Raw genomic sequence first — 12,308 nt, 5'->3', positions numbered from 1 at the left:
CTCCACCGTTGAAAATACATAAGCATAAGGTCTAGGCATGGCCGAATGGCCAGCCTCCCTGTGATCTAAGATCAAAAGTGATCAAAAGATATAAAGATCCAAAGACTCTTAATACAATAGTCAAAGGTCCTACTTATAGAAAACTAGTAACCTAAGGTGTACAGAAATGAGTAAATGACATAAAAATCCACTTCCGGGCCCACTTGGTGTGTGCTTGGGCTGAGCAATGAAGCATTTTTCGTGCAGAGACTCTTCTTGGAGTTAAACGCCAGCTTTAGTGCCAGTTTGGGCGCTTAACTCCCATTTGGGTGCCAGTTCCAGCGTTTAACGCTGGGATTTCTTGAGGTGACTTTGAACGCCGGTTTGGGCCATCAAATCTCGGGCAAAGTATAGACTATCATATATTGCTGGAAAGCCCAGGATGTATACTTTCCAACACCGTTGAGAGCGCGCCAATGGGATTTCTGTAGCTCCAGAAAATCCGCTTCGAGTGCAGGGAGGTCAGAATCCAACAACATCTGCAGTCCTTTTTCTACTTCTGTTCTGTTATGTTACTTTTAGTAATAAGCATGGTTCACTGCTTATCATTGCACCTTCATCTTTAATCTACTTGCACCCATTATACTTAAAAATGCATCGAAGAAATCATTCTTTTGAAAGGAAAGTGTTGAGGAGTTTTATCAATTTTTAGGCAAGCTAAAGATTAAGAGAAATGGATTGATTGTATGATTGTGTATTGAGGTTACATGTTTGTGAAAACTTGCATGGGAGCTCATAGATAGGAATTGAAATTTGGAGAAGTGTTATGGAAATTCTCAAAAATCTATTGAACCCCCTCTCCGCCACCCACCCCCTTCAACCAGCAGCAACCACCACCTTCCCATCCACTATCCTCTTCCTTTCTCACTAACCCTAATACCCCCCTCCGCCGCCACCGCGACGCCGTGCCCTGCCACCGCACCGAACGCCGCCGCAGCCACCTTCTTCCCCGTTCCACCCCTCCCGCCTACCAGGTTCCGCAATACGCAAATCCTTTTTATCCGTTTGTCGTTTTTCTATAATTTTTTTCCGTTTCTGTTCATAATTAGGATAGATAGATATGCATGTTGTAGTGGAATTTTTAGGTTGTTTGGTAGCTTAGGCTGTGGTTAGTGGATCTAGGTCTGTTTACTTACACTGTCCTTGTTTCTGTTTTATCATAACTGCAATTCTGTTGTTCCTGTGACCTCGTTCATATGCTGTGATTTCTTGCATTTGCTGCTTGATTACTCTAAATTTTCCTGTTTCTATTCATTACTGGTAACTGCAGCAAGTTTTTAATTCATCTGAACTGCTATGATTGCTGTTTTTTTCTGGGACAACGCCGGTATGAGAGATTGGAGCGCCACAGTAGGCGACGCTATTCCCATCTGAAGCTGATGATCAGACAGGGCGCCGACATCCCCTCCGAGCCCGACACTCCATCAGAGCCATCAGAGGAGGAGGAGGATAAGCACGAGGAGGAGCCTCATTCCCAGGCAGAGACTCATTTCCAAGAGGAGACTCATCAGCAGGCAGCCACAGAGCAGGCTACCCCGCATCAGGAGGTTATGCCCCAGATAGAGGCTGCGAATCCAGAGATCCCGATACAGTCAGCCCCACCTCTACAGCAGCCAGACTCCCAGCCCACCACCACTGAGACTCCAGCTGCCATCCCTACCAGTGATGACACCCCTTCACACCCGGCTTGATTGAGCATCGGGGACGATGCTTCCTTTTAAGTGTGGGGAGGTCGCCATCTCTAACGTTTATTTTGGTGAACCACTACATACTTTTTCTTTTATTTTGGTTATTTTTCTGTATTTTTCTTTTTATTGTTATTTTCTGAGTACTTATACATTGCTTTTATATATTTTTACTCTATTTTCTGCATTTTGCATCTTTAGTTCATATTTTAGCCCTTTAGTTTGTTTTAGTTATTTAGTTTAGTTTGCAATTCTGATTTATTAGTGGATTAATTAGTATAGTTTACCCTTTTTAGCATAAGATAGTATAGTTTAAATAGAAAAATATAAAAAGGAAGTAAGCTAGGTAATTGAACGTATCAGATTTAAATCCATAAACCTTGTATATAGCATTACATGATGTAGTTAAGCTGACAACATTTCATCAAGGAGGAACATTAAAACTTTAAAAGCTACCCTAAGTAATTTTTTTATGAGAATAATGAGAATTTTTAACTAAACCTGCATACAATATATAAATGATATATGATGCTTGAGTTAGAGAACACACAGCCTGTGAGTCTTGAGCTTAAATTGTATGGTTGCATTCAAACCATAATTTCATTTCTGTGTGTCACATTTCTTTTTATTCTGGTGTTCTTTACTTTGCTTTAATTTATATGTCCAATTATAGAATATAGAATAGATACATACCAAGAGAATGATTGAGGCCATCATTTGATTTTAGCTTACTCACCCCAAATTAGCCTACCTTTTACATCACCCTTGATTAGCCCCCTTGAGCCTTTTAAAACCCCTCTATTCTATTTAGCCAAATTACTAGCCTTAAGCAGAAAAACAAAATAAAATCCCAAGTGAATCCTTGGTTAGCTTAAGATATAAAACAAAAAACAAAAAAAATTATGAATAGAGTAAAATGTGGGAAGCCTTTTGGGAACATGAGTGATAGAAACAAAGGGTTAGGAAAGTCAAAAAGAAATAAAAATAAATTTGGGAAGCGTGCTCATGAGAAAATCAAAGTGATTCAATTACCATGTGCATTAAAAAAAATAAATAAATAAAAAAATTTCAGCATCTAAATAAAAGGGGATACAAAAAGAAATTCCCCAATGAAAACAATACACATGGGATAAAAATAAAAAGTGAAACATGAGCATGTAGCAATAAGTGGGAAATATGGGAAAATAAGTAAAGAAGTTTTATCTTGCTAAATATGTATGTTAAGTGAGATCTTAGTCTAATTAAGGATTCACTTATTAGCTCACTTGACCATATACATAAATCCTTACCTTTACCTTGGCCCCATTACAACTTTAATTAAAGACCTCATGACTTTTTGGTATGACTATATTTTATAATTGTTGATTGGTTAGATGAAAAACAAAGTATAAGAAAGTAAGAATAAAAAGGAAAATAGAGTGAATAAACCCAATAAACACTGAGTGACTAGAGAGTAAACACAAAATCCAGTGAGGGTTCAATAACTCATCAACATATATCTGTGCTCAAATTTACTAATTGTTTTGCAAGTTTATACAATGTTTTCTTTCCCATCTCATTTGCTAAATTGCTTTATTATTTAAGGGTTGGCTATATATATATACATAACTCCTTGAGAATGTGAATTAACTTAGCTACTTGTAAGCTTTATATATGAGTGAATAAATTAGAGTTGCATGATGCATCATTCATTTAGGTAGTTGCATTTAATTTAGGTTGCATTGCATTCCATCACTTTAACCTTAACTATTTACCTTGGATTTAGCATGAGGACATGCTAGTGTTTAAGTGTGGGGAGGTTGATAAACCCATATTTCATGAGTTCTTTTGTGCTTAATTTGAGTGATTTATATAATCCTTCACCTACTTATTCACATTAATTGCATGGTTTTACTTTCCCTTCCTTATTATGTCATATTGTGAAAAACATGTTTCTTAAGCTTTGAAAATTAATTATTTTAATTACCTTTATTTCCATTCGATGCCGTGATTAGTGTGTTGAGTAGTTTCAGATTTTCTAAGGCAGAATGACCTAAAGGATGAAAAAGGAAACATACTAAAAGGAAAGGAGAAAGCAAAACGGAGCTTTAAGGAAACTGGTATCCACGCGATCGCATGGACGACGCGATCGCGTGCCAAGCACGAATCAGCAGCGACGCGGCCGCATGACTGACGCGACCGCGTGCCTTAAGCAGAACGCACATGATGCGGTCGCATGACTGACGCGACCGCGTAGCGAGGAAAAGCTCCGAATGACGCGACCGCGTGACCCACGCGAACGCGTGACAGAGGCCACGCACCAGAAATTGCAGAAAACGCTCATAACGAGTTCTGAGGCCCTTTTTGGCCCAAATCCAAGTCCAGAAGGCATAGACCAGAGGTTATGAAGTGGGGGAATGCATCCATTCAGAAGGAGTTCGCCAATTTTCTAGTTTTTTCTATGATTTAGATTTAGTCTAGAGAGAGGTTCTCTCTCTCTTTTAGGATTTAGGATTTCTTCTTGTTTTAAGAGTAACTCTGGATCCCAGGTTTAATGTTCTTTTATTTTAAGTTTTACTTTTATTTATTTATTCCAACATTTGAATTGATTATTATAATTTAATTTATGAATTTCTTCCATGTCATGGATTGTTCTTTAAATTAATGATAATTGAGGTATTTTCAGTTTATAATTGTTCTCTTTGAATTAAGTTGCCATTGCTTCCCATCTAAGGATATTTTTATTATTCCAGCAATTTTACTTTTTTCCCTTTTGGTTCTGATTAAGAATTTAGTAACTCAACAGTTATTAAACTCAACGTAATTAATAATCGTTATCTTGCTAATTGAGCTGAACCTGAATAATCCCAACCTTTTCTTAGGAAATAATTAGGGTTCAAAGGTCAAAGTTTGAATACTCGGTTAACAATTTCTAAAGGGGTTTTGTTACTTGTGACACCCAAAACATTTGTACGAAGGGAATTTTGTCGGTTTAGAGACTATATCTACAACGCGACTGTTTTTATGACTTTCTTTACTGGCAAAAATCCTAACGTCAGCCATCCACGCGTGCGCGTAAAGTACGCGTGCGCGTGGCCCTGTTTTCATGCCAAAGTTGATTTTTGAGTTTTAAAAGCTAAATCTCATATTTCTAAGCCTTCGATCTCACCCCTTATGTATTAAATCATTATGATATGCATAACAATGAGAAAGGAGCTAGGGGATGTGGTAACTTACGAATGAAACAAGGGGAAAAGTTATGATCAATGATGATCAAAGATGATTATATAAGATATGGAGGATGACGGTGGAAGTACCGTGTATGCCATGAGCCGAAGGGCTATATTTATTGATATATGGATGGTTCTTGATTGAACCATGAGTCGGATGGCTGAGTTATTGCCGGATACGGCGGAGCCATGTTGATAAATTGGCTAGTTCTTGATTGAACTGTGAGCCGGATGGCTGATTTATTGCCGGGTTACGGCAAAGCCATTATGGATTATGGATGAGTATAAATGCATATATGATTAATGAATGAATATATTAAATGGATAATAATGAAAAATGTTGAAATGTGATGTGTAACCCCAGGTAGTAGGCAGTGGCGTTGTCCACTTGCTCCGGGTATGAGACGGGAAAGGATGTTTATGATAAATGAGTTTAATTATGGAGTTTTGAATGAATGTAGCTCTGATACCTGGGTAGTAGTAAGGGTTGTGGTTCGTCCCATTTGCTCCAGGTTAATGTTTGAGATTTGATAACAATGATGATTTCTTTTAAACTGAACGAATGTATGTTTTGAGATCCTGGGCAGTAGCAAGGGTTGTGGTTCGTCCCACTTGCTCCAGGTCAGAGATTGTGACGCCTGGGTAGTATCGGCAGTAGTGGAGAATCCACTCGCTCCAGGTTGAGCTTTTAAACACCCGCCTGGGTAGTAGCCGCAGTAGTGGTTATTCCACTGGCTCTGGGTCGAGCAAGTAGTAGCAAGGGGGTTGTAGCTCAAGCTTACTTGCTCCGCAAGGGGTGTTTCTGTCCAATGGTTAGCTACCAGGACATGTCGGGTTGGCTATATAACCGACAGATGATACCATCACCCATAGGGCAGGCATACATCATTTGCATATGTTTGAATTGTTTGGGTTTGCCTATTTATTTTGGATTTCTACATCATATATGCTATGTTAATTGATTATGTGCTACTTGTTCTACTTGTACCTTATTTGTGTATTACTTGCCTGCATTGCTTGTGCTTGTACAACTGAGAGGCCCCTCATGCTGGTGTCAGTGGATGTTGAGGGTTGTTCTTGATGAGATAATTTGAGCTCCCTGGGTAGACGCAGTGATGTGATTTCACTAGCTCCAGGTGAGGGTATGATGTATTGAAACAGAATTACTGAGGTAGAATAACTGGTGATGGTTTTGTTTATGATTTTGAGTCTGATTCGTGTAAGAGTCAGCGAGTTAGGAAACATATGAAACATGAATTAGTTTAGCACTCCTTTATGACCGTTGCCTATTCATGGATTAGCGAGAACCTTGGATGGATAATTGTTGAAGAAGTTTAGGATGCTTAGTGAGTTTTTATTGCCTGTGCATTATATTTATTTGGCACTTTTACCGTACTGGGAACCCATGGGCCCGGGGTTCTCATTCCGTATATATCTCTTGTTTTTCAGATACAGGTCCAGGTGCTCAGAAGTGAGCTGTGGTTCGTCTGAAAGACGGCGAAGATCTTTATTTTCTCTACTTTGTGTTTTGCTTAGAATATCTCCACCTTTGTTTCGAAAAGATTATATTATGTATTGAACACTTTTGAACTTGCCTATAGAAGCTCTCATGTTTCCTTTGGGAGAGAGTAGGATATACTGTTGTCAACTACTTTCATACTGTACCCTAGCCAGCCTAAATTTCGCGGGTCGCGACTAGTGGCTATTTACTTATGTTATATATATCTATCTGTTATCTATCTCTTAATCTCCTTTATGCCTTGTCCGTATATCGCTTTTGGCTTCACGGTTCATCTTTTTGTTGTCGAAACGTGAGTGATACGTCTTTGCAAATTTTATTTCTACTCTTTTCAGGCTTCTTGATTAATACTCATTTCGAATTTACCTATATTTATATATTAAAATTCCACCTGAGAGTCGTACCACCGTAATATCATTGACTTATGACTCGAGCATAAGAATTTGAATATTAGGGTATTACATTATGGTATCAGAGCAGTTCATCCTTGTGAGCCTGAGGGATGGGACTGCTTATGCTTCAATGTATACTCTGAGTCAGTGCCTGTGCTAGTTAGGATATATAACCGATACATCTAGCATGAAGTCCATGAGTGTACCTTTGGTACTTTGAAGTACTATACTTCCGATATTGAGATTGATCAACTTGATATCGATTGTTTGGTGTGTATAGGAACCAAATGGTGCCTCGTGGACCCGGTCGGGGACGTGAGAGAGATCGTACTAGCACGCAGGAACCGGAAGTCAACCCGAATAACCCGGTAAACCTTATGGCGGCGTTGGAGAATATGGCTGCTGCTATGCAAACCACTGCGGAGGCTCTTGGGCAATAGATAAACAATAATGGCAATGGCGGAAGGGAAGCTCAGGGCCCAATGACATTGGCAACTTTCTTAAAGGTTAATCCACCTATGTTCAAGGGAACCACCAATCCGACTGAAGTTGATACTTGGTTTCAGGCCATGGAGCGAGCATTGCAAGCGCAGTTGGTGCTTGAAGAGCAGCGTGTTGAATTTGCTACATATCTGCTCACGGGAGAAGCATCGCATTGGTGGAAAGGGGCTCAACGTCTCCTGCAACAGGGGAATGATCCTGTCACTTGGGATGCCTTCCAGGTGGAATTCTATAAGAAGTACTTTCCGAATTCCGCCAGAACAGCCAAGGAATTGGAGTTACTGCAGCTGAAGGTGCTATGTCTGTATCTGAGTATACAGACAAATTTGAGGAGCTATTCAGGTTTTCCCGCATGTGTCAGGGAGCTCCGGGAGACTTCGAGGAATGGAAATGCATTAAGTATGAAGGAGGGCTCCGGAGCGACATCCTAAGTTCAGTGGGACAATGGAGGTCTGAACTTTTTCAGAGTTGGTAAATAAGAGTAGAATTGCTGAAGAGTGTGTGAAGAGGATGGTTGCAGAGAAAAGAAGTCATAGAGAGCACAACCAAGGATTCGCACCAAAGGGTCGAGAGTTTAAGGAGAGAGGATATATACAACACTTTCTCCAAGGAAGGAATAACTTTGCGACGAGTGAGGAGTCCCAAAGGAACGGTAAGGGAAAACGGGCAGCGACTGCTTCTGATGTTTCGAGCTGTCAGAGGTGTGGAAGTCATCACCCAAATAAGCCGTGCCGATTAGGGTTAGGCATATGTTACAAGTGCGGGTTACCAGGGCATGTATCAAGAAATTACCAACAAGGAGAGAGTCAGGATGCAGACCAATTGCGATAGTAAGATTGAGGTAATTATTATCATCAAGCTTAAAGGACAGTGCGTGATTTTATAATACCGCATGTACAGTAGAACTGGGACTGTCGAGCTTAATATTAGACTGAGGAGCAAGCCAGATGGTCCGAGTAAGGAATTGCCTTAATACAAATGGATAAATGCCTGTGATGTAAATGATTTTCTGTTGAGAATGATGTGTTGTGTTTGTTATGTAGTTGGTTGATTTCTAGATTTTTGGTAAAACGGATTGAACCCGTGACTTTTAGTTCCTTTGATTTAAATAGATAAGGAATGGTCCTAAATGATGGATTTGGAAACGTTGGTTTGAATTGTCAGTCAAGTTAAGTTGTGGTTTAGTACTTGAGAAAATAAGTGATGGAACTAATAATACTTGACGAGAAATCAAAGTGGCATAGCGGAAGCTTGCTAAAGCGTTAGCATAATATGGTAATAATAAGGAAAAATAGGGTATGATTAGAAATGCTTTATGCTTTGAGTACTTAAAAGTTTAGTGAGCTTATGCAGATAATGATTCTAGATAATTGGAATTAATTGCGGCTGTGAGCCTTGATGGTTCTTAAACGAATGAGGAAATTATCATTGATGCGTAATCGAATTTAGATGATGATTGAGCGCAAGTTGTCGTGTTCGAGAGATGAGTGCTATGATGTTTGGTCATGGTGACCTTAGATTTAGATCAAGATTTGTAATGATCGATTTCAGAGGAATAGTTTGGAAACCTTTAAATTGCAATGCTGATGTGGTACTTAGATTGGTTTGAGAAAACCCGTGACGGGTGGTAGACTCCAGTTTTTAGGAGAGGTGCTGTCAAGATTTCCCAAGAATTTGAAAGAGTGTTGGTTATAGTTTCGAGAATGAAATTTGATTGATTATAGTGATGTGGAATGATGGCTATGATTAACGATGATGGCAATATTATTGATGACATGATTTGAGATTTAATAGGGTGTGAGTTGGTGAGACGATAAAAGTAAGGAACGAGGCTGTTGAGCGGCGTTGAACAAATGACTGAGACCCTCGGAGATAGAGAAATCAGAGCGCGACAACGGAAGCGCGTAGAGTAAAAAGACCTTGGAACTGTTATACGTTGAATATAAAGGAAGTCTATGCTCGCGTACTCGCAGTGATGGATAGAATTTTCGAGGGCGAAAATTTCTGTTAGGGGGATAGAATGTAATACCCGGTCTAACCGAAATTAATTGAATAATAAGTTAAGTAGGAGCGAATATGGTTGGAAGATTTGGCAATTGGAATTTGATGATTTAAATATGATATTTGGATTCAGTGAATTTTTCCGAGTCGGAAGACATAGTTTTCTGCGTAAAAGCGCGCAGTAGAATTTTGGCCGGAAGTACCGGCTAAGGTCTGTCTGGTACTACAGCTGAGAAAATTGATTATGAGTAAATAAGATTAAGAAATGAGGAATTATTATTAGGGGAGGTAGAAATATTTAAAGTCGATTTGGAGCGCTAACCTTAAAGATTTTGGCCCAAAATTGGGCCAACAGACAAAAATAAGTGAACCGGGCCTAAGTGGGCCCAAGACCCAACATATATAAACATTAGTTATGAGCATTTCAGCTCATTTTACCCTAAAAGGAAGGGTTGGGCGCTGAATTGAGAAGAGAGAAGAGAGAAAAACTAACTCTCTTTGTTCTTCAAACCACCATAACTTGAGCTACGGGGCTCCGATTGACGAGCCGTTTACGGCCACGCATCGCTCTTCTCATCCTCTACAATTCTATCTAAGTTTTGTGGTGAGTATTTGACGTTAGGATTTTTTATAGTAAAGAATTTTACAAAAATAGTCGTGTTGTAGATATAGATTCTAAACCAACAGAAATCCCTTCGTGCAAACGTTTTGGTTGTCACAAGTAACAAACCCCTTTGAAATTGATAACCGAGTATTCAAACCTCGGGTCGTCTTCTCAAGGAATTGCAGGGAGGTATGTTCTTATTATTGGCTATGAAAAAGGTAAAATTGGGGTTTTGAGAATGAGGAATAAATATGGCAAATAATTTAAATGACAATTAAAATAAATAAATACTGTAAAGCAAACCCTTTGGCAAGGTAGGAGAAATTGGAAGTCCAGACTTAGTTATTCTTATCAATAATAATGAAAGTTGAATCTTAATTCCACTTAGTCAACCTTTGCTAAAGCAAAGGAAAGTCAATGGACTAATAAGTTGACCTTCGAATCCTATTTATTTCCTAAGAAAATGTTGGGATTATTGAAGTTCAGTTCAATTAGCAAAGATAACAGTTATCAATTATGTTGAGCTAAGATAACTCCTGAGTTACTGATTTCTCAACCAAGACCAAAAGGAAAAGGAATTAAATCTGCTGGAATGAAAATGTCTTCAGATTTGGAAGAATTAATGGCATAAAAAAAAGAAGGCAATATTAAACTGAAATATCTCAAGTAACATTAAATAAGAAAATCATAACATGAATGTAGCATAAGCCAAATAGGCAACATAACTAATACAAGCAAGCATTAAAGTATCTGAGAGTAAGAGATAAATATAAAGTAAAAGAACATTGAACCTGGGATCGAGAGTCACTCCTAAAATTAAGAGAAGTCCTAAATCCTAAGAGAGAGGAGAGAACCTCTCTCTCTAAAAACTACATTTAAAACATGGAAAGTGAATTCTGAGAGCCTCCTTATGAATGGATGCATTCCCCCCACTTTATAGCTCTAATCTGTGTTCTCTGGGTCGAAAACTGGGTCTGAAACAGCCCAAAAGTCACTTCCAGCGCTTTCTGATCCGTACAGGTTGCGGCTAAGTGACGCGGAGGCGTCGCCCACGCGGCCGCGCGGGTTGAAGTTCGCAGATGCGATGCATCCGCGTGAATCACGCGTTCGCATCGTCTAGCATCAGGGCAACTATAGCATATTATATATCAAATCGAAGCCCCGGACGTTAGCTTTCCAACGCAAGTGGAACCGCGTCATTTGGACCTCTATAGCTAAAGTTATAGCTGTTTGAGTGTGAAAAGGTCAGGCTGGACAGCTTAACAACTTCTTCAACTTCTTGTATTCCTTCCACTTTTGCATGCTTCCTTTCCATCCTCCAAGCCATTCCTGCCCTATAATATCTGAAAATACTTAACACACATATCAAGACATCTAATGGTAATAAGAGAGGTTTAAACATAGGGAACTTAAGGCCAAAGAAGCATGTTTTCAATCAAAGCACATAATTAGGAAGGTAAATGTAAAACCATGCAAATAGTATGAATAAGTGGGTAAAGAGTTGATAAAATCCACTCAATTGAGCACAAGATAAACCATGAAATAGTGGTTTATCAGTATTCCATTCATCTCTGACCAGTTTTCGAAATTCCCCACTGTTACACGTTTTTGGGTAGTTGGTGTTGAAATCTTGTGATTTTGGGGATTAAGGGATAGTCCAACATGGATTCCAAGTGGGTTCTATCCCTACTTCATATGGGCTGAGGTAAGAAGTGCTCAAACCCCTTGTGATTTGTCATTTTTGTAAGCCATAGGTTGATGTATGTATGTGATATTGGTTATGTTAGTGTATTTGGTGATTTTGATGCACAATTGGGAGGTTGGTGTTGCTTGTGGAGCTTTGGTGCGGCTTGGAACTAAGGGTTGGTGGAGACTTCCGTAAAAGAGGTTCAATTGGTTTAGCCACAAGAGGTACGGTTTAAGTTTCATTTACGTACCGTGTGGTGTGATGAGAATTCCTAGGCTAGATGCCCCTAGGATTAAGTTTGGATTGTGTAAATGGTTGGTGCTAATATGCATAGTTGGTATGTAATGTGAATTAATGATTGGATTGAGAATTGTGTGGCCTTGTATCCTTGGTGTATTGAGAATTTGATGTATTGGGTAATGAGTATTGATTTGTGGTTTATGCATTTAAATTGTGAAATTGGGCCGGAGGCCGGAAAGAGGTAAGGAAGGTAAGTTGATGTGTGCATTGTATGATGACACAAGTGATTGGATGAATTTCAGATAATGAATACATGAATGATTGGGTTGGTTATTAAATAATAAGGTTTGAGGAGTTGAAGCGTGGAATTTGGTAATTTTGGGTGAAATTGTATAGATGAGGTATGTTTGGTTTTGGTTGAGGTATGTTAT

Source organism: Arachis duranensis, chromosome 10 (assembly GCF_000817695.3).
Source record: "Arachis duranensis cultivar V14167 chromosome 10, aradu.V14167.gnm2.J7QH, whole genome shotgun sequence".
NCBI lineage: Eukaryota > Viridiplantae > Streptophyta > Magnoliopsida > Fabales > Fabaceae > Arachis > Arachis duranensis.
The sequence above is the reverse complement of the archived record's forward strand: the minus strand, read 5'-3'. Positions refer to the sequence as shown.